General features: G+C 44.0%; 1 long non-coding RNA gene across 1 annotated transcript in view; it reads right to left on the bottom strand.

Annotated features, from left to right (window-relative positions):
- LOC142046466 (uncharacterized) overlaps positions 1-6837 on the bottom strand; it is a 35599-nt gene extending 28762 nt beyond the window's left edge. Inside the window, exons 1-2 of the long non-coding RNA XR_012655416.1 lie at positions 6646-6837; positions 1230-1359 (exon numbers count right to left, since the gene is read on the bottom strand). This is a non-coding gene — a long non-coding RNA (uncharacterized LOC142046466). The remainder of the gene's footprint in view (positions 1-1229; positions 1360-6645) is intronic.
- Positions 6838-10961: the final 4124 nt, after the last annotated feature.

Genomic DNA, 10961 nt, shown 5'->3' with positions numbered 1-10961 from the left:
CAGGACCCACCAAGGTAGAGGAGGAACTTTGTCACACTAGGTACAAACACAATGGACCTGCAACAATTTACACCAACAGAACTTCATCCACATCAATCAAATGGGTTTGAAATTGGCTGAAATGAGTTCACCTCTCCCCTACAGCCAACTCAGCCACAAATCCCGGGTTAAGGGTCCACCTGTCGTGGTGCCACCCCATAGTTCTGGCTCCAGTCTCTATTTATTCCTACACAGAAAAATGCATTTTGGGGTAACAGAAGGGACTCTCTTCAGAGGACAGATTGCTGGTGGGTGCTATAGTCAGTATTTTTAGAAAAAAGAGGCTGAGAAATATTTATATCTATGATGTGGTGCTGCATAAGTGAGAGATAAATACAATAAATACTTATGACACATGGGATAGAGGATGATAACCTCCTAATAGTCAAAGGAAAGTACATGGTTTCTAAATCTGGTCAGGGTCTTACGCAAGCCTATTTGTCTAAACCAGTCATACCTCTCTGAATGTAACTCTTTAGAGCATCCATTAATGTAGATAAATATATACCTTCTGCCCATCTCTAAGAGGCGGGGGGCGGGGGGGGAATTCCAAGTACTGAACAGATGTGGGCTTCGGCTACTCATGCTCATTGTGGGCTTGCTGTCCTATCTATTTTAGCAAGCAAGTTTACTAGCAGGAATATTCACTGAAATAACTAGCTGTAATTACATATTGTAGAATAGTCGCTGAAAATGAATTCATCGACATGTGTCTCAGAAACCTGGTTCTATGGAGTTATGCTCATTCAGTCAGGGGTCAGAAACATGGGCCCTAATTGTCCAATTAACAAAGCTCAAATATGAAATATTTGCAACACAAGGATCAGAAATGAGCTACGAATCAAGGGCCAAATAAATTACTCAGCCAATGAATTCAGGCAGATCATAAACTGCTTGTGTGTAAGAAGTCAGATTACACTGAATTATTCCTTATGAATGATTTGCCCAACTCAGGTGTATTGATACGTATGCACCGATACATATAGCACTTAGATTAAGCATATTCTTTCCTCCTGTTTCCCTGTTGATGAGCCTAGATCTAACTGAAAGCATGAATGTGATAAATGTCTTCAACTAATCTGGAAATCAGCCAGCCATAATGCAAGTTTCACAAAGAGTGAGTTGTAGCTAAGAGGCTTGTTATTCAGTTCCTACCAGCCTAGGCACAGGGAGGCTCATATTTGGCTTACCTGATAGTGTTGCTGATTCAAGTCTGGGCACACGCTGAAAGCTACTGGATGGTGGAAACTCAGTTAATTGATCAATTCTGCTTCTGTCTGGTCTCCAGCTGGCAGATACAAGACAGGATAATGTCAGCACCTGTGTAAAGTAACAGGGAACCCACACTGAGCATTCAGAGGAACTCCAGACAAACCTCAGGAAAATACTACATTCCCCTCAGCCTTCAAAACATATCTGTCTACAGACTGCTCCTTTATGTGGTATCTGCTGTCATGCATGCCTAGTAACTCAATGAGACTGCTTCAGGGGTGGGAGAGGTGCCAGACCGGAAAAAAAAATACACTCGCATTGAGAATATCTTACCTAGGAGTCTCCTCTACACTGGCACAAGAGGGAACTCAATGAGTAAATGGATTAGCAATGCACTAGGAAGACTTTTTGTTCCTGGTTTGGTAGGTCAGTTCCAACCCTGATAACCAGTATTTAAAAGTAGTTACCATCTGTTGGCTAGTGACTCTAGATGAACTGAACTTGTGAGTCCCTCTCTAATGCACTACAACGGATACCATGCTGGCAAGTTCAGCAGGGAGAATCTGGACTGGGGAGGAATGGAGATTGAACTACTCTGAAAGTCAGTCACCTCGTGAGGAAACCTCTCCAGATCAGGCTTGCTGGGCAGTAGGAGAAAGCTCGTACTATTATGGCCAGCACTGAGTAGTCTCTCTTGGAGTCAGTGCTTTTGATCAGTATTCAGAGCTATCAGTCTGTCACCTTTCACAACCACTAATGGCTCAACTTTCAGTGGTGCTGAGCACTCAAGCTGCCATAAATTCATCTCAAAAGATCATTCATCACTTATTATTAGTCATGCAGACACAAATTGGAAAGAAAACTGTTATATTAAACTGAGCATTCCATTACATCCCATCTCTTCTGTTCAGATCTGAAAATGGAAGGCGGCACCCCTCATTCAAAATACCTAACACTGGCACTCTCCCCAAAGAGTCAGCTTCAAAACTAGTCTTTCTTTGTTTCCTAATATTCACTACTTGGCTCTGTTCTGAGGCATTCAGGTAACAGGAGTATGTTACCAAAGGCAGCGTACATTTCAAGAGTGTACAAGCTGGGTACAAATAAAAGGTAACGTGAATTTTGAAGTCCTGTGCAGCCTTTGAAAGATTTTTAGAAGTCTAAATACCTCAGGGATGATCTAGAAAATACCTAGTCCTGCCATGAGTGCTGGGGTCTGGATGAGATGACCTCTTGAGGTCCTTTCCAGTCCTGTGATTTCATAATCTATGCCTATTAAGTCTTTCGGCCCACACGTTTACCCAGTTGGCCAACCCTCTCCTGCTAATAATAAGCAATCTATGCTCTGCAAGTTCTTGGACTCTTTAAATGTCTAAAAACAATGTGACCTGCCTATGAGTTTGGTTCACCTTTGTATTTTACTTATTCTGGCCTCCCTTTCTTAGGAAGATATTGTTACATCAGCATATTTCTAAACTTAGCACAAGACTGATTGTCAGAGAGACATGGGAAAATCATCAAGAAGGGAGGTTGGACTGCATGAAGAGCACACTCAGTTCTACACCTCTGCAGCAAATATAGTGCTAAGTAAGATAGGAAAGTAGTTAAGAGTATGAAGGAGAAACAATAAAAATAAGCTGACTTAACACAGGGGGTTGCTGTGTTAGTTTGTATCCACAAAAACAGCAAGTGGGTTTTTTACCCATGAAAGCTTATTCTCAAATAAATCTGTGAGTCTTTAAGATGCCACCGGATTCCTTGTTGTTTCACTTAACACAGTGATTACAGCTGCCTGGATATTTTTCTACCCTCCCCACCCACTGCCGACTTTTGCATCTGTGCTTTTTGTTTTCTCTTCTTGAGGGTATAGGACTTCATGCCTGTTAGGATCAATTCTCAAGATTCCCAGCAGCTCCCACTGATCATGGTGCCATCCTCTTCTGTGACTGGTGTAAATTCAATCTTGATCAAATTTTCACATAACACCAAAACTGTAGAATTAGCAAAGAAACAAACAGGCAAGAAAGAGACTCATTAACAGACTCCATTTTCTCTTTAGGAACAGGCAGAGAAGCATAAAGGGAGCATCACTCAAAGGGAACTGTGTGTGAAGAATGAGGCTATTACACAACCGAAGTGTTCTAGGATAAGGGGTCTGCCTCTGGTTTCAATTGGACATGCCTCCCCCGTCGTGTGGGAAGAAGCTCTGGGGACTGCCTAGGAGTTCTCTATAGACCAGGTTGACAACCATCTCCTTAGAAAATATATTTAACCGTAGAAATTAGAGATAAGGCTTCTGTTCTGGCCCTTAATCCATCCCCATGTCGATATGGATTGTCCCATACACTATGGTAAGTGTTTTGTCCAGTTATAAATTATTCAAGCACCACAACCTCTACAGTTTTCCTAGGTAATAATTCCAAAGGCTAATAAACCGAATTGTTCAGAGTTTCCTCCAAATAGTCACCTTTGCTCAGTCTTGCACCATTATTCCTAACTATCCTCTCTTTGACCAGCTTAAGCAATCCCTCTCCCTACTTTGTTTACATTATCAGTTGCTTGTAGATGCTTATCTTGCTCTCCTTGGTAGCCAAGTACAGCTCATCTATGTGACATAACGATGACCAGGAAGACTTACGGTGAACTTCTGTGGAAGGGATAGTTCCATAAATTAAGGCTGACTAAAGATTACAATCAACTATGTTCCAAGACTTCAAAACTTCTTAGTTAAAAGAATATGTAATCTGCTTGTCTGGGCCAGTTTCTGGGAATAAGATATGCTGCCTTATCTTTATCTATCTGGATCATCTCCTTAAATGTGCAGTGTGCACGCACTGACAGGAAGAGGAAAATGCCAATTTACCTAACTTGCATGTGACCTGTGCAACACTCATCTTTGACTCAAATGAGATGCTGCGGTACCAGAGGGTCATATACGAGATCAACCTATAACCTTTGTTGGAGGCAGTGAACCTTAATGTAATTTTTAACCATTAAGTTCATAGCATAGTCTTTGGAAGAGGCTGCTTGTATTATTCTATGGGACAAACAAGCAAAGGCTTTCTAGACTGCTTCTTCATCAGGAGGGATTTGAACTTTAGCTGACCTTTTCTACAGCAACACAAGTCGGTTGATTATGCTGACTGTATGCCTCCTGTGCAGCCCTCTTTGATGGAGAGCAGAATTAATGACGTTCTCAGTGCTAACAGTACATAAAACTTGGTACTGTTTCAAGAGGTCACATTTTCCCCCAGAAAATTAATCTGAAATTCCTAGAAAGGGGGGATCTTCAAGGCACAGAGAGTATTAAAAATAAAACCCATGCATGTATTTAAAATAAACCTAAAAAACCACAATAGGGGGCTGATACTTGTTATCTTTAGTTTGCCAGTGAAGTTCGCTGACAAAGACATTCTGTTGAAACCACTAGTTTAGTGGTCTCAAGCTAACTGCACATTTATGTAGCTATAGTCTCAAAAAGTTTGTAGTCTTTGAGATTAAAAGAGAGATTTTAAAAGAGAACTTCCAGCAGAAAGCAGGGATCTTGGATAGCACTTATGCGTTCATATTTTTGGACAAGTACGATCAAGAGTTTGGAATGTTCTCCCACAAATATGATGCTTATCAAAAATGTGTATTTAAAGCTCTGGTGTTCGCTTCCTGCCTTATCTTTTCCTGCTTCTCAATCCTTCCTCTTTCTTAACCCCCGACCCTTTTCTTTCCTCCAGCTCCTCTGCTCTGTGCTCCAGCTGTGCTTCTCTTCTTAACTTCTGTGCTTTAGGGGCCAGATTTTCAAAGATATTTAGACGTTTATCTAGTGGGATTTTCAGAAGTGACTAGATGCCTAACTCCCACTGATCTCATTAAGTACCAGGCTGATCTCCTGGTGTGGGAGGAGTGATTCATTCACCCCAGTACTCCTCTCCAATCCTTGACCCCGACCACTTACCTCTATTGATCTCCCAGCTCCTTTGAGATCTGAGCTGGTTTAGTAATTTCTCAGCTCTGAAGCCAGCAGGTGCCCTCAGCCCTGCACACACACTGGGGCTTCCCCTGCTGCTGCCGATTCATGGCAGAACCTACATTTTAACTACTCAGTCTTTAAGCGTGTATTTACTATGGAAATTTGATCAACATTTTATATATGAAATATTTTCAAATTGTTCACCCTATATCCCATTTTTCTCTGACATTATGTCTACCATGCCTTTAGGAAAGGCAAACTATTTTCATACTGCAACACTCCCTAGTCCCTCCTCGAGTCAAAACAAACCCATCTGGCAGGGGCAGTGGGTATCATAGGCTGGGGGAGGCTGAGCCTCACCAAACAGCCTGGCATGGCCCCGCCCATGCGCCACCCACCTGGTACTCTGAGGTTAGGGGCACTGAAGCTGTGCCACCTGTCTGGCACTCCAGGGCTTGGGCTGGGGGCTCTGGGGCTGCCCACCTGGCACTCTGGGGCTGGAGTGGGGCAGGGGGTGGCTGCAGCGTGGGTGTTCTTCTGGGCTCCAGAGGGGAGGGATGGGGGGCAGAAAGGGAGGGGGAGGGGCGGTGCATTCCCCAAGGGCTGGTTCACCTGCAGCCCATGCCGTCTGGCCTGAATGTAGAGCTAGGGGGGTGTACAGGAAAGATACAATCTAAGATCTTTTCCCATACCAATCTAAACCAAGGCAGCTTCACTGGATCAACCAGCGAAAACTAGATCCAAAATGCCAGATAAGGCAGCAATGCAAAATGCAATATTGCCAACTCTTGTGATTTTTTTTTTATTGCAAACATTTGGTGTTTTAATTAAAGCCCCAGCTTGTAGAGACAAGTGATTATGGAGAATTTCGGTTTATTTATTTTTTAAAGACAGATTCTAGCTCTTGTTGTTGGAGGAAAGGGTAATGTGGTGGAGGCACCTAATTCCCATTGACTTTGTCTCTTTTTGGGAGTAAACCTCCTAACTTACTTTGACAGTTTTCAAAACTTTACCCCAAATCTTGAAAATATGACCCAAGAGCACCCTAAAGGCACAAAACCCAGAAGGCAAAACCAAATAACCCCAAATGTATTTGGCTTAAAAATCATGAGATTAAAAAAATATCCCATAATCCTGGGGGGAGCTGACATGCTTTGTAAAGGTTTGGGTTTTTTGATTCTGGAGCTGCTGAGTTCTAAGTGAAATTCTGGGAGTTTTGCCATTGATATCAATGGGGCCAGTGTTTTGAACAGTGTGGGAAAAGCAAACTCTGAAGCATCTGAACTTGCAAGAAGCCCCTGTATTTTTTATAAATCATTCTCTGCAGCAATGTCACTTCCCTCTTCCACTCAAATGTTTGGGTCTCCATAGCTAACAGAGTGGAACATAACCAGAAGCATAAGGGGATTAAATAGTACACTGTATCTTACTTTGTTTATGACAGTCAAGAACATGATGAGACATGCAGCCACACTTTTCTTCTTTCATCTTGCGTACAGTCCCAGAGCAGTGAATCTGCTTCTTTATCCAACTCATAGATTCCTTGCCTCAGAGAACAGCAAACTGACACTGAAAAGGGGAAAACAGAAAATTAAAACACGAGTAACAGGCATGTGCATACGGGCTCTGAGACAGCCGGGGAGAAGCACAACAGAACTTCATTTAACCTCAATATTTAACAACAAAGGGATAATGGTCTGGGGAAAAGAGAGTCGGCCAACTTCAGACAGAGCTACCATCCAAAAACAGGCTGGCAGACTTAGATAGAAAGAAGCACTGTTATCTCTATAGCTGGGACACTTCCTGCCATCATCTATTGTTTGTTAGTCACCACCACCTCCCACTCTTTCGCTGCTCATTCTTTTAGCATGCAGGAGACAGTATGCAGAATACTGCGTGAGAAAGGACCACATACTCATCACCACTTGCAATCTATTTCTTAAAAGGCTTGTTTATTTTTGCCAGGCATAGAGAAACAATTTGTGCTTTGAACTAGAATCACTGGATTCCTGTATCCAGCTACCATTTTGTTGTGGTTTATACTTCAGTGCTTTCCCACCTCATTGATCTGCGGCTAAGCATTATCCTATTGGAGTAACTGTGCTAAATTATGTGCATTGCTTACAAGGAGGATGAATGGAGAGCAGAAGCTTTATCAATGAGGGGTCTCTGGCCTTATGCACACTAAGGCCATGTCTACACTGGCGAGCTCACAGCAGCTATACGAGCACCATGTAACAGCTCTATGCTGATGGGAAGAGAGCTCACCCGTTGACATAATAAAACCACCTCAGTGAGCAGCGGTAGCTATATCAGCAGGAAATAGTGCTGTGCACACCCACTTATGTCGCTCGGGGTGTGCGTGTTTTTTTCACATCCCCGAGTGATATAAGTTTTGCTGACATAAGTGGCAGTGTAGACATGGACTAATACATATTTGCAACAATATAGTAGCAAAACATTTTTAAAGGGAAGGATTTAATAGAAGGGATTTAAAGCATTGATTAGAACCCGGCCGAGTTCAAATAGTTGCTAGCCAAGTTTCTATCTTAGCCCACAACAGTCTGATGTATCTGGATCCAGCCGGGATTGGTTGTACTGAAATACTATGAGGTTTGTTTCAGAGTAGCAGCCGTGTTAGTCTGTATCCGCAAAAAGAACAGGAGTACTTGTGGCACCTTAGAGACTAACAAATTTATTTCAGCATGAGCTTTTGTGAGCTACAGCTCACTTCTTCGGATGCACAAGCTTTCATGAGCTACAGCTCACTGCTTCGGATGCACAAGCTTTCATGAGCTACAGCTCACTTCTTCAGATGGATAGAATTCTATGCATCCGAAGAAGTGAGCTGTAGCTCACGAAAGCTTATGCTGAAATAAATTTGTTAGTCTCTAAGGTGCCACAAGTACTCCTGTTCTGTTTATGAGGTTTATGGTTCTCATAAGGTTTCCAGAGCAGTTTTTCAGATTTCAGTGGTTCAAACAGTTTGGCTAAACTTCAGATAAGGCGCCACACTTTGGACACCTATCAGCAGTCATTAACCTGTTCTCCAATACTCATTTCTAGCAGTGAAGACAGATAATTAACAGCCCTCTCTGAGAATAGTACAGACAGTGTGCCAAATTCTCACCTGGTGTATCTCCAGTGTCTTTGATGGTGATGGCATTTAGACCTATTTGGTAAATTAATGAGGTTTGGGCCCAGCAATCACCTCCATGAGGAGAATAGCTACCAGCACTGTGAGCGCAGCTGGTGCACTGTTTACACTGGCACCTTAGAGCACTGAAACTTGCTGCACTCAGGAGAGTGGGTGGGTGTTTTTTCACACTCCTGAGTGAGAAAGTTGCAGCGCTGTAAAGTGCCAGTGCAGAAAAGCCCCTAGCCTCATACTTTACTCCTAGGAGCAGGCCCATTTGGTGCAAGCTAGTAACTCGGCATGGGCCTGTGGGAGGGTTTGTAGCCTGTTCTGTTAGGCATTCACACCTTTGCCCAGGGGTGCTTTAGAAATTACTGTTTAACATTCAGAATTGTACCAGTCACTTATTAATTGCTTATTAATCATTGACTAAGAAGCTATTTTCAGTCTAGAAGAGAGGCTGTGTACTGTCCAGCTGTTGGGAAGAACTCTAAAGCAGAAAACCCTCTGTTATGACATACTTTTTGAAAGCTTCATCTCTTGGCAGACTGTGAACACTCTTACATGCATCATTTGGACGGCTGCTGAAAAAAAGTGAATCAGTAAGAGTTGAATTCACTTAGCAGAGTATGAGCTTTATGCCACCACCAGCTCTGATACAGAGATGCTTGATATTAAAATCTGTATGTTGTGAGTATTATTAAGGCTGTGATCCTTCCAGCTGCACTGTCATATGTAATCCCATTGACTAGTTGGTTAGCTCCTTGAGGCTGGACCCATGCCCTCCTCTGTATTGTGCACCATGATGGCATTTTAACAAACAGTAGACCAGGGGTCGGTAACCTTTCAGAAGTGGTGTGCCAAGCCTTCATTTATTCACTCTAATTTAAGGTTTTGTATGCCAGTAATACATTTTAATGTTTTTAGAAGGTCTCTTTCTATAAGTCTATAATATATAACTAAACTGTTGGTGTATGTAAAGTAAATAAGGTTTTTAAAATGTTTAAGGAGCTTCATTTAAAATTAAATCAAAATGCAGAGCCCCTCGGACCGCTGGCCAGGACCTGGGCAGTGTGAGTGCCACTGAAAATCAGCTCGCGTGCCACAGGTTGCCTATCCCTGCAGTACACAATGAAGACTATGAGCTCCTCAAGCTAAGAACTAATCCTGCTTTGTGCCAGCCACTATCTGGGGTGACAGACTGGGGACCGCCAGAGCTAAAAGCATGAGTTACTTCAACTTGAGCTAAAGATCCAAGCCAGGCAAGGGGCTTTAACCAGTGATGAGATGCCAGAATGTTAATAACTGGTTCCCTACTGGCTACCGGGTTTTCGGTGGCACTTCAGCAAAGGGTCCTTCAATGCCATCGAAGACCCAGAGCGAGTGAACGATCCGCCGCCGAAGTGCAGCCGATGACCTGGAAGGGAACCGGTTATTAAGCGCCGCCCAGTGAGTACAAGCCCGAGACCTCCCTCCACCCGAACTGCCCCCCAGGGTCCCAGCCCCTATCCAACTGACCCCACTCCCTGTCCCCTGACTGCCCCGAGCCCATCCATCTCCACCACCCTGACAGACCCCCCCCCGCAACTCCCACGCCTACCCAACCACCTGTTCCCCATCCCCGGACTTCCCCCCCAGAACCTCCATCCCCTCCAACTGCTCCCTGCCCCTTATCCAACCCATCTTCCCAGTCCCCTTGCTATGCTGCTCAGGGCAGCGTGTATGGGTGCCGTGCCGCCCACTGGAGCTCACAGTCCCCCCTGTCCCCTTACCTTGCTGCTCAAAGCATCAGGAGCTGCCGAAGTGCCCAGGAGTGGTCCAGAGCGCTGGTGCCAGGCTCTGCGAGAGAGGGGAAGGTGGGGGAGGGGCCAGGGGAGCCTCCTCAGCCAGGAGCTCAGGCTGGCTGGACAGAGTGGTCCTGTGGGCTGGAGTTTGCCCACCCCTTAACAGCCAGTTCTTAACCAGCTTCTAAATTTAACAACCAGTTCATGTGAACTGGTGCGAACTGGCTCCAGCTCATCACTAGCTTTAACAACTCATATCCTCTGTGAATCGGCTCAGAGGGAAATCTGCAATGGCCATGCACCAGAGGGTTACATTTGCACTGCTCTGTTACACCAGGGGTTAATCGGAGGGTGGAGAGCTGTCATTCTGTTGGAGAGTTGTATCTGTGGACTACCAGGGTCAATACTGATGATGTTGTGAAGAGTCAGCTAAAAAAACCAGAAAACAGCTGGCATACCATAAGAACAGGTAAACATCAACTGTTTGAAAGTCTCAGGAGACACCCAAAACCTTTATACAATTGAGGAGTTGGGAAGAAATACACTAATTTGTTGTTAGGATGGTGGATACAAAGGAACTTTGGATAAGAGGGAGTTTTATAAAACTGGAATTTGCCTATACCTTCCCCCCACACTGGGTAGCAGTCTCAGTGTGGGCCTCACTCTTGATTGGTGCATAAATATGACTAATAAAAGTGTACTTGTGGCATCTTAGAGACAAACAAATTTATTTCAGCATAAGCTTTCGTGAGCTACAGCTCACTTCTTTGGATGCATAGAATCTATGCATCCGAAGAAGTGAGCTGTAGCTCACGAAAGCTCATGC

This window comes from Chelonoidis abingdonii, chromosome 3, assembly GCF_003597395.2.
Source record: "Chelonoidis abingdonii isolate Lonesome George chromosome 3, CheloAbing_2.0, whole genome shotgun sequence".
Taxonomy (NCBI): domain Eukaryota; kingdom Metazoa; phylum Chordata; order Testudines; family Testudinidae; genus Chelonoidis; species Chelonoidis abingdonii.
Note: the sequence above shows the minus strand (reverse complement) of the source record. Positions and strands in the feature narration are given on the sequence as shown.